Source organism: Haliotis cracherodii, unplaced genomic scaffold (assembly GCF_022045235.1).
Source record: "Haliotis cracherodii isolate W230 unplaced genomic scaffold, xgHalCrac1.p SCAF_4, whole genome shotgun sequence".
In the NCBI taxonomy this organism is placed as follows: Eukaryota; Metazoa; Mollusca; class Gastropoda; order Lepetellida; family Haliotidae; genus Haliotis; species Haliotis cracherodii.
Window position 1 is genome coordinate 55,198,284 of NW_027266297.1, and position 12,781 is coordinate 55,211,064.

At 40.8% G+C, this 12,781-nt stretch overlaps 1 pseudogene; it reads right to left on the reverse strand.

Moving 5' to 3' along the window:
- Window positions 1–5,441, reverse strand: part of LOC139479491 (uncharacterized) — a 31,520-nt pseudogene extending 26,079 nt beyond the window's left edge.
- Window positions 5,442–12,781: the final 7,340 nt, after the last annotated feature.

Genomic DNA, 12,781 nt, shown 5'->3' on the forward strand with positions numbered 1-12,781 from the left:
ACACGAAAATTTGCTACACCTGCATCTAAACCACTCCTCCCTACACCACACCCAAACACCATCCCACAAACAAACACCACACCCATAACCGACAGCTCTGTCTGGGACCCCTACCGAGAAACCGCACCCACCTCACACACACAAGCAGCCACTCAACCAACCACGAACCCTCCCAAAACATCAACCCCCGCATGCAAAACAAACCTCAAAATGACCACCACAACACGACCCTCATCCAAGCACCCTACAGCCCATATGGCAACAACGCTCTCCCACAAGCAAGCACAACAACAAAACACAAACACTAAGAAAACATCAGCTACACCCATCCCGCCAACACCTTCACAACCCTCCACATCACATGCCTCCCCCATGGAAACTCAACCAGCTAAACCTAATCCAACCCATGACGAAGATTTCTCCACTACTGAGGAAACAATAGACACTACTCCAACTAAAACAAACCAAACTTCCCAACCAGCCAACACCCCAAACCTAAATAACCTCACCTTACTCCTAGCATATATGCATAGTCAAAACTCACCAAAAGCTAGTATGGAATCCTTCCACAAAGTAGCTTTCAATCTAAAATTAACCGATCTTCCCTTCTTCCTCTTTAACCTCCATCTAAAAGAACTCACCGAATAAAATAAAAACTAAAAACTAAATCACCAATCACCCAAACCCAATATTCGAAGGACTAAATATTTTTCAGTGGAACGCCAACGGACTCACCTCCCACGGCCATGAACTAAAAACTAAATTTAAACTAAATAAAGGCCCTCACATTGCTTGTATACAGGAAACCAAATTCTCAAAAAAATCGAAATTCACACTACCTAACTACAACTCAGTTAGAACTGACAGAGCTAAACCGAAAACAAGAAGAGCCGCAGGAGGACTAATCATATTTATCAGGGAAGATATAAATTACGAAGAAATAAAAATAGACACGCCAAACCTAGAAGCCAACGGCATTAAAATCACATTAAATAACCGAAACATAAACATCATAAATATTTACCACTGGGCGGAACAAAAAGTCCAACCTGAGGATCTAAACAAACTACTCAAAATAAGCGATAAATCTACTATATTCCTAGGAGACTTTAACGCTCACCATCCTACATGGAGCATAGATGATAAAATAGATAATCATGGCAAATTAATCTCCGAATGGATAGAAACAAACGACCTAGTACTCCTTAATAGCAACCAACCCACGAGGTACGATAAGATAAACCAAAAAATGTCGGCTATCGACCTAACCATATGCACCGCAGATCTAGCCCAAAGCACTCAATGGGAAGTGCACGACGTCCCGCTAGGTAGCGACCACTTCCCCATAAACATAACCATAGGAAATACAAACGTACCAATCCAAACAGAAAACCAAGAACCAAAATTCCATTACAACAAAGCTAACTGGGACCAATTCCAAGATATCTGCAACGAAGCTAACTTAAACGAAATAGAAAATAATGATCCAGAAACCTATTGTAAAAACCTAACAGACTATATAATAAACGCAGCCAAAACCTCCATCCCCTTCAAAGTATCTAAGACAGGCAAACCGACGGTACCATGGTGGAATGAGGAAATAGAACAGACTAGACGAAAACGTAAATCAGCCTTCAATAAAGCAAAAGGCGACTACAAATATTTAAACATAGCCCACGAACTAAACCACCAGGTTCAAAAACTAGTCCAAATAGCCAAAAGTAGAGACTGGAAAAAATTCTGCGAAGGTATAAATAACCGTACAGATGCCAGAACGGTCTGGCGCAAAATCCACGCCATTAGAGGCTTAAAACGACATAAAAAAAAACCTAACATTAACAACTCAACCAACCCCGCACAAAAAGCAAATAATCTCGCCAACCACTTTTCGGCCGTTAGCAGTAACAGCAACTTCAGCCAAAAATTCCAAGATAAACTTAAAACAGAAAACAAACCCACAAAAGAACCAAACAATAACAATCTAGAAATAAATCAACCCTACACAATGGAGGAGCTCCTCTACGTAATCCAAAACAGGAAAAAGGGCACAGCCCCAGGATTAGACCTAACCTCTTACCAAATAATTAAAAAACTCCCCCTAAAACTGCTCCAGGCACTACTCAAACTATACAATCTCATCTACCTAAACGGACAGGTTCCTACACCCTGGAAACAGGCCCTAGTCATACCAATCCCTAAACCTAATAAACCAGCTAATCAAGCTAACTCATATAGACCAATATCCCTAACTTCAAACTTATGTAAAGTAATGGAATCAATGGCTAAAAATAGATTACAACATTACTTAACCCAAAATAACACCATAAACCCAGATCAAAGCGGTTTCACTCCTGGCCGCTCAACCCTAGATAACCTCGCCCGACTAGAACAAGATATTAAGACAGGACAACTAAATAAACAATATACCACAGGCATCTTCTTAGACTTCTCTAAAGCTTTCGACATGGTATGGCACGATGGGCTAATACAAAAACTTAAAAAAATAGGACTCAAAGGTCAGATAATAAACTACATCCAGGACTTCCTAAACAATCGTAAAATAACCGTGTGTATAGACCAAACTCTATCGGACCAATGTCCCCTAGAAAATGGCACTCCACAGGGCAGTATCCTCAGCCCCACCCTCTTCAATATAATGATAAACGATCTATTCGAGGGTCTATCCCCTAAAGTAAACACATCAAAATTCGCGGATGATGGAGCCATCTGGATCCGCACTAAAAGCATGAAAATGGCCACAAATCTACTCCAAAAATCTCTTAATAAAATACAACAATGGGCTGACAAATGGGGCTTCTCCCTTAACTCAGAAAAAACAACAGGAATAGTATTCAAACATAAAAACATGAAACCCGCCTCCCCAATCCTCCAGCTAAACAACCAAACAATCAAATTTCAAAAACAAACCAAATTCTTAGGACTTATTTTCGATGAACATCTCACCTGGGATACTCACATCCAAAACCTAACAACTAAATGCAGTAAAGACCTAAACACCCTAAGATGCCTAACTGGCTCTAACTGGGGAGCCTCCAAAGATACTCTCCTCTCTCTCTACATATCCCTAATTAGATCAAAACTAGACTACGGCTGCGCCATATACAACACCCTAAACAACTCTCTATCCAAAAAACTTGACTCAATACAATATCAGGCTCTCAAACTCATTACACGCACCCAACATGGCACCTCCTACACCTCACTTCAGGCCTTAACAGGAGAAATGCCACTAAGTCTACGCAGGGAACAGCTAAGCTTAAATTTCTGGGCCGCGTCCCAATCAAACCCTCTCATCCAAAACTTAATAAACCAAAACATCAGCCCTAAAAACCAAGCTCTAGCTCGTAAACACCCCTTACTTACCCCAATATCCCAAAGAATAACAAACTACCTAAATGAACACCAAATTAAAAATCTTAAACAAAACTGCAAACAATCAAATATCTTCACCCCTAAACTTAAAATACCCAAAATAGACACAACACTAGCTAGCCAAATAAATAAACAAACCGACCCAAACATAGCTAAAACTACCACACTAGCATACATACACAAACATTGGCCAAATTGGTGTCACATTTACACGGACGGATCCTCAGATCCGACCTCCAAACACACGGGTTTCGGAGTCCATACCACACAACCAACTAAAACCACACAATCCTTCCGACTCCCAAATAACCAATCAATATTCACGGCCGAACTAATGGGCATGGCCTCAGCCCTCCACAATCAAGAATCCAAAAACAACCAAAAAATCCTAATACTTACTGACTCCCTAAGTGGACTACAAGCCCTCCAAAACAAAAATACCAAAAACCGACCTAAATTAATAAATCAAATACTTAAAAGCTCCAACGACCTAACAAAAGCAGGCAAACAAATAACCTTCTTGTGGATACCCGCCCACGTAGGAATATACGGTAATGAAAACGCCGATAAAGCAGCTAAACTATCCCTTAAAATCCCAGAAATAAGCTTAAACTTACCCATCTCAAAATCAGAAATTAAAAGTGTAAACAAACAAAAAATCACAAAAAAATGGCATAACCTATATCTAAACTCAAATAGCAAAATCAAAAGAGTGCTCAGCAAACCACTAACCAAACCAAAAATTCTCCATCCATCAAAAAAAATCGACAGAGTAATCACTAAACTCCAAACAGGACACACCAACCTAAATAACCACCTAAAAAATTTTAAAAAACACACTACAGGTAACTGCCCACACTGCAAACAACCAGAAACCCCAGAACACGCACTCATCCACTGCACACACTACCTAACACATCGAACCGCATTACAAACCACCCTCAATCTAAACAAGGCTCTCACTCTAGAAGCAATACTAAACCCACAAAATAAACTAGAAAACTTCAAGGCCTTAGGCGTATTCTTAATAAAAACGGAACTAATAAAACGCATCTAAAACCATAATAACCTACCAAATCAAAATCACATAAACAAACAATCATCCACCATACCCAGCTCCCTTAGTTCTCCTCCCCAACCCCATCAGCATCTATTCCAAATCTCAAAATTCCCAAATTCTATATAAGCAACCCCTAAAGCCCCCTCTTGGGTTGCACAGACCACCCTCGCCCCTTTCGGAAACACATTAAATGGCCTGGCCGGGCCCGTGTGCGAAATACGCATCAGTCGGAAAGCGCACGTTAAATCTCCAAAGTAAGTAAGTAAGTAAGGCATTCATTGACCTGATGAAGGAGGAAGTATATACTCCGAAACGTTGTGTTCCTCATAATAAAGAAGTTGACATCCGTAAATTCTCTTCCTTAGTATCCTTTTAGCTGTCAGGTTAGACGTTTGGAGATGTTGATAGAATATCTTAGCGTACAGGATTCATTTCAGGCTCATTGGTTAGTTTATTAATTATGTCCATGTATATGTGTTCCTTTCGGCTGCAAAAACATGTTTAACATTGCGTTCTAAAGGCAATGGGCAATATGTTTGTTATTGTTTTATGTTAGCTGAGGTGCTCACAATACTTTTTGTTTGAAGAGATATCATACTATATGCACTTGACTAAAATCGTTTTACACTAACACTCGGCAGGTAGGACTATTATGTGTATTAAGACAATGCACTGCAGAAAACACTTTATCAACATATTAATCATTATAAATGGGTTGTTTTGTGATACACGTCAGGTTTTGAGTATCAACACTGCTTTACCTGCATATTCATATAATGGATCGGATGGATACGATATCCCTATATCCATATAACACCAATGGGTCTCAGTGTAAAGAAGTAGGCAAATGGTAACCTTCAGTGGTGTACACATACTTGAGGAATACATTTCTACATCATCGTAAAAAAACAAATCTGGTCTACTTACCCGATGTCAGCTGTATCCATCCTGCTAATACCACCACAAGGAGCGTCCTAACACCCGCCATGTTGAGCAACGGGGAAGTGAAATACCCTGTCAAACTGTGTTAAACGTTACGCTCACTGCACATCAACTGTGTGATGTAATTTCATGTGTTTCCATCTCTTGAATTTATGAGAGGAGGATTTCAATTCACAATAGCACTGAGTTTAGACAGGAGAGTTTTATAGACATTTCAATTTAAAAAATAGGATTATTAAACGACACATATCTCCCTAAAACGAACAATGAGTTCAACTTTCAGTTTCGTAATCCCTGTCACATTTCCTGTGATACGCGTATATCCTTATCTAATCATGTGTTCATGATGGGATCTATGCAGGGGTGTAACGAGACACACAGCTTCGGTTTTGATCAATCTAAGGGTACAATGTAGAACAGTTGGGTAAAGTATCAACAGTTCATGCTCCCTATATTATCTCCCTACGCATGCATGTGACTCATGGTAGCAGGGTAGCTTCAACCTGGGTCACGTGCGGTCAGCCCTGACGATGTATGAGTGAGGGCTCGGGAATATTATTATTTACATGTTCTCGCCCCGACCTCCAGGTGTCCACTACAGTAGTGAATAGCCGGGGTTTTGTGTACGTGTTACACAGTTCTTCCTGGACGCATAAAACACTATTATGGTTATAATCGCAGCAGCAGCACAGCACAACCTAGTAATGATGTGCGAAGTTGTATTATATGTATTCAAAATACGCTACTGTAATATCTCCAAAATCATCATTTGTTTTTTAAGAAAGAAAAATTACTTCAACCATAATTATTCACATATTTGTATTGGATTTGGGAAAAACTTGGCTGGTGCATCTTATTTACATACATATACTTTTCAAAATTTCTAACAAACAAAGGGTAAAAAGAAGGTTAGTTGAGGGTAAAACATATTCGCACGAACATAACATAAGATATGTTTATAAAGATAAATCGAAATATCAAAATATCACATGAATGTATTTGTGTTTAATGTGATTAGTTGTACCGCTTTCACACGTTGGTCATTGTTCTGTCATTTAATATATACAATGTCACACAAAAGACGCTGGTCCATCTGAACTTAAGACCTTATAGTAATATAATACATGTACCTTTCTATGTTCAAATATATTTTACATTCCTCTAAATAAAAAACTCTTTAAAAAATAGTTTAAACAAGTCACAATAATTTCTTTTTTATATACCTACCTTTGAGAAGCTGGCAGTTGTGCGTCAATAATACACGAATTTAATACACGTATGACTGAATCTGTGAAGCAAGATAGATTAGTGTTTTATAAGAAAATATTTTAACCTCTTGAAAGAATATATTTACTAACTATTTCATTATTTATTCTTTAATCTGTTATCATTATATTTTCGTAGAATCACAAATGTCCAGAAGGCAGATCTTAAATATAATATGCAACTGCAGTGTGTCAAAGACAGTTGGAACATTGTGCTTTTGTTGTGGAATACCTTACATACGACGGTCAATGTTACAACTAGTCATTTAGCTTAAGACATCTGCTAGACAGGTAATTTAAGTGATAGGGAACTCTTATTTACTTTACCTCCGATATTCACACACGACGTTCAGACGTTTAAGCAGGTGGCATCATCGCTACTGTTTGACATTGGTTTGTGCAAGTTTCATCGTGGCACTACTATGGTCAACACACATATCGCTGTATATGGATACACATGAGTTAGTGGGTGAATGAGTATGGTTTTACGCTTTTTTTAGCAATATTCCAGCAATATCACAGCGGGGACACCAGAAATGGGCTTCACACACTGTACCCATGTCGGGAATCGAACCCGGGTCTTCGGCGTGACGAGCGAACGCTTAACCACTAGGCTACCAGACCGCCTAGAATACACATCAAGCAATCCAGAAGTTGTGTATACAGATGTGGCACTATACGTGATATTATACGCACGCTATAGTACAGATAGATGCTGCGTTTTGTTACGATACATTAAATGTTGGGGAGTGAGCCAGGGGCATGGTCAAGGCAGATATATGAGCACTACATGGTGAAGTAAACGGAATCTTTGAAAATGCATTTCTAATTATCTTATTCTCAGCTACCGAGTACAATGTGTTACTTGTTTCGGCAAACATGCATATTTAGGTCTGGTTCTTGATCGCCCTATATCATATGGATGCAGTGCTGCCTGTGACGTTTCATCAATTCATGGGATAATACTGAAATCTTGACCTTTACTTCAGAAGAAGACTCAACACTAATTTCAGTATTATTAAGATAACTGAATATGTATGGTATGGGCGTGCATATCACTTTAAATATATATTGCCGTGGTTTATTTCTTGTTTTACTGTACCCAGGATCCATTCATCCATGCCCGGCGATTCTGTCGTTCTGCAAGACCAGTTATACATGCCCTACGATGCTGGCATCCGTCATGCATGTCCTGGGGTCTTGTCATCCCCTGTTCTACGATCCTGGCATCCGTCATGCATGTCCTGGGGTCTTGTCATCCCTGTTCTACGATACTGGCATCCGTCATGCATGTCCTGGAGTCTTGTCATCCCTGTCCTACGATGCTGGCATCCGTCATGCATGTCCTGGAGTCTTGTCATCCCTGTCCTACGATGCTGGCATCCGTCATGCATGTCCTGGAGTCTTGTAATCCCTGTTCTGCGATGCTGGCATCTGTCATGCATGTCCTGGGGTCTTGTTATCCCTGTCCTACAATCCTGGCATCCGTCATGCATGTCCTGGGGTCTTGTCATCCCTGTTCTACGATGCTGGCATCCGTCATGCATGTCCTGGAGTCTTGTAATCCCTGTTCTACGATGCTGGCATCCGTCATGCATGTCCTGGAGTCTTGTCATCCCTGTTCTACGATACTGGCATCCGCCATGCATGTCCTGGAGTCTTGTAATCCCTGTTCTACGATGCTGGCATCCGTCATGCATGTCCTGGAGTCTTGTCATCCCTGTTCTACGATACAGGCATTCGTCATGCATGTCCTGGAGTCTTGTCATCCCTGTCCTACGATACTGGCATCCGTCATGCATGTCCTGGAGTCTTGTCATCCCTGTCCTACGATGCTGGCATCCGTCATGCATGTCCTGGAGTCTTGTAATCCCTGTTCTGCGATGCTGGCATCTGTCATGCATGTCCTGGGGTCTTGTTATCCCTGTCCTACAATCCTGGCATCCGTCATGCATGTCCTGGGGTCTTGTCATCCCTGTTCTACGATGCTGGCATCCGTCATGCATGTCCTGGAGTCTTGTCATCCCTGTTCTACGATGCTGGCATCCGCCATGCATGTCCTGGAGTCTTGTCATCCCTGTTCTACGATACAGGCATCCGTCATGCATGTCCTGGAGTCTTGTCATCCCTGTTCTACGATGGTGGCATCCGTCATGCATGTCCTGGAGTCTTGTCATCCCTGTTCTGCGATACTGGCATCCGTCATGCATGTCCTGGAGTCTTGACATCCCTGTTCTACGATGCTGGCATCCGTCATGCATGTCCTGGAGTCTTGTCATCCGTGTTCTACGATACTGGCATCCGTCATGCATGTCCTGGAGTCTTGTCATCCCTGTTCTACGATGCTGGCATCCGCCATGCATGTCCTGGAGTCTTGTCATCCCTGTTCTACGATACAGGCATCCGTCATGCATGTCCTGGAGTCTTGTCATCCCTGTTCTACGATGGTGGCATCCGTCATGCATGTCCTGGGGTCTTGTCATCCCTGTTCTACGATACTGGCATCCGTCATGCATGTCCTGGAGTCTTGTCATCCCTGTTCTGCGATACTGGCATCCGTCATGCATGTCCTGGAGTCTTGTCATCCCTGTTCTACGATGCTGGCATCCGTCATGCATGTCCTGGGGTCTTGTCATCCCCGTTCTACGATACTGGCATCCGTCATGTATGTCCTGGGGTCTTGTAATCCCTGTTCTACGATCCTGGCATCCGTCATGCATGTCCTGGAGTCTTGCCATCCCTGTTCTACGAGGCTGGCATCCGTCATGCATGTCCTGGCGTCTTGTCATCCCTGTTCTACGATGGTGGCATCCGTCATGCATGTCCTCGAGTCTTGTCATCCCTGTTCTACGATGCTGGCATCCGTCATGCATGTTCTCGAGTCTTGTCATCCCTGTTCTACGATGCTGGCATCCGTCATGCATGCATGCTTGTAAATACAGATTTTGCTGTAACTAAACGCGTGAGGATCTGAAGTGACGTGGAGCATGATACCCACCCAGGAGGTTTTTCAGTGTGAACAGCACACAATGATTGTTCAGCTATCAGGTGCTCATAAAAAAACTCTTTTGTTTAACCGTAAAGAGCGCTTACGCAATGCCATGGTTTGATGAAAATCTACGTCCACGCTTCATGGTTATGCTGCAAACAGGAAGGGAGAAAAGACGAAATTGCCAGACATTTTAATGTTCTTCGAAACACTTGTAATATAATCACTTTGGAGACGTCATCTACAGAAGGACAACACGCATGAAACGCCGCGGGCCAGTCGTCGACATTTGACATCACGTCAACAAGACAACCTTAATCAACATTAACGGCTAGAACAATTTCTGGATCGATACCAATCAGTGTACGCAACCGATTGAAGGGGATCAACATCCAAACCCGACGTCCAGATATACGACCGGTTTGGTCGGGCAGGCTTACCTCAGTGTAGACAGCATCTGAGATTCAGAAGACAGGACTGGGATAGTATACTGTTCACAGATGAGTCCAGGTTTCATCTGGTCTACAGACGTCCAGGAGAACGGCTTAGCGATACTTGCGTTACTTAACGTCGTCAGTTTTGGGGGTGAAAGTGCAAGTGTTTTCGAGGACAATGTATTTTTCCCATAATCACAATCCCAGGCACAATGTGTTTTCTCATACATTGTCTCACTCATGTGATGGCTATTTTTTGGTGTTCTCCGCCGTGATATTACTGGAATATTGTTAAAAGTGTCGTAAAACCATACTCACTCACTCCGTATAACTTTAAGTTTAAGTCTCTCTATCTAACTGGTAAATGTTTTAGATTCTTTTCTCCACGGAATTTCTATTTTTACGGCAATGTCACTTGCATTAAAGGAAACATAAAACGGGGTTACCTAGAAGTAGAGGACAAAAGTAGTCTATATGTTCCATATGAAGAAACTGAACAGTAATAGAATACTGAATAGTACACTGCATGTGTATTAAACAAAACAATAAACAGGCAAATGAATATTTTAATTGTGTGAGTATTTTATTAAATATAAGCAACAAAACCTTTTCCATTATCATGATGAATCTCATAAGAAGTCCACTGTATGATTCCGATAATATCAAAAGCATGTGTTTATGAATCAAAGAGTGTTGGCAACCCTATCGCTGCCACCTGTCTCAGACTTAAAACTTTACATTATGTATTTAAAAATAATTTCTAAGACCCCTAAATATTTAGTGTTAACGTCATTCCACAAGGCCATATATGTTTTGTTCATGTAACAGACTTTATTGAAAACAGTCATGCCCGGCATACTTATTAACATTACGCATGTTAAAACTTTCAGAAGAGTAAAAAGTCTAATTCCAACTACCTTTTTTTCTTCTGTAAACGACCCTTCTTGTCATGCCAGAAATAAGTATCAGTTAGTTTATATTCGATAGTCATCAACCATCATCAAAAGTAGGGACAATCAGGCAGCCCAACATCTTGAACGTGCAACCTCATGTATGCTGTGACTGTGTATATAGGTATCTAGACACCTAGCAGCCGGTGTCAAAATGCTCACTGCCAGGCATCGCATGTCATGGATGCGTGACATGATGGACGCAATTCCGATGATGACTTCGGTATTCTTGTTGAAACTTCAGCAAATATAAAAAATGTAAAACATGTGAATATGATTCCTGTATTTTCATGTGCAGAGAGCAAAGCCTAATAGATACAAAAAAGTATATGTTTGTAATACCACCAAAATCAGTCTAAGCTCTAATTGAAAAATATTAATTGAAACGATTCTGGGGGATATTTGGTATACTAATCAGAATGAAACTGTAGGCTCCTATTGCAAATCTATATTGGCATATTTTTACATGTTGAGATAACGTTAGAGTGATTCCAGTCACTGCTGTACGAACGTCAGACACAGGCGGACATCCTCCTGAAAGTGAAACCAACACATTACAAGTGTAGACACTAAATGAGTATACAGTCCATGTTCTATTGCCTTATTTGTGGCAAACGTGAATATATTTGTCAACGTTCAACAATGGGTTTTCTTATAATTCAAACAGGATTATGTCAGGGGTAGATACTCACACACAGGCCTACAGTAAAGTGTCAGTACTTACTGACATGTACACAAGACAATGTCAGGTGTTACAACCAAGTCTCTTGTGTTCTTTAATTCTTTATTTTGGTTTCTTTCATTCTTTCTTATCTTTTTTCTTTTGCTCTTTTGCACATACAGTCCACATACAGATTGACTGAAACAGATGAGAAGCTGTCTCAGTGCTTAACAAAACAAACAATTAAATGTCTATACATATTAAACAATAATTAACTTCAAGAGGACTAGGCTCACATTTGAACTTCATGGGCAAGTAAGGCAAGGTGAGCTTCTATAGAAGAACTAACACACACAGGTGAAACAATTATCAGTCCTAACACTAGAGAATTACTTAAAGTTTAGCATTATTATATATGTAATGTGACATTGCATTTACATGAATTGTTTGAGGCTTGGTGTGACATTGTGAAACTGGCTTACCATTGTTTTAGACCATAAATTTGACTTGCTGCTTGGTGACTTGGACATGTGCCTTCTGGCTACCACATGGCTTGAAAAACTGACTCCAGAGCATTTACCTCCCCTTGTTATATATTTAGAAGGGTAGAGGCTTAAGACCAGTTAATACAAATTTTAGAACTTAAAACGGAATAGGAATATTACAAATTGCAAAGAAACGAAAAATGAATATACCCTTTTAGAAGCTAAAAGAAAACGATGAAATTTTGACCACTACATCAGGGGTAGATACTCACTCGCAGGCCTACAGTAAAGTGTCAGTACTTACTGACATGTACACAAGACAATGTCAGGGGTAGATACTCACTCACAGGTCTACAGTAAAGTGTCAGTACTTACTTACATGTACACAAGACAATGTCAGGGGTAGATACTCACTCACAGGCCTACAGTAAAGTGTCAGTACTTACTTACATGTACACAAGACAATGTCAGGGGTGGAGACTCACTCACAGGCCTACAGTAAAGTGTCAGTACTTACTGACATGAACACAAGACAATGTCAGGGGTGGAGACTCACTCACAGAGCTGCAATAAAGTGTCAGTACTTACTTACATGTACACAA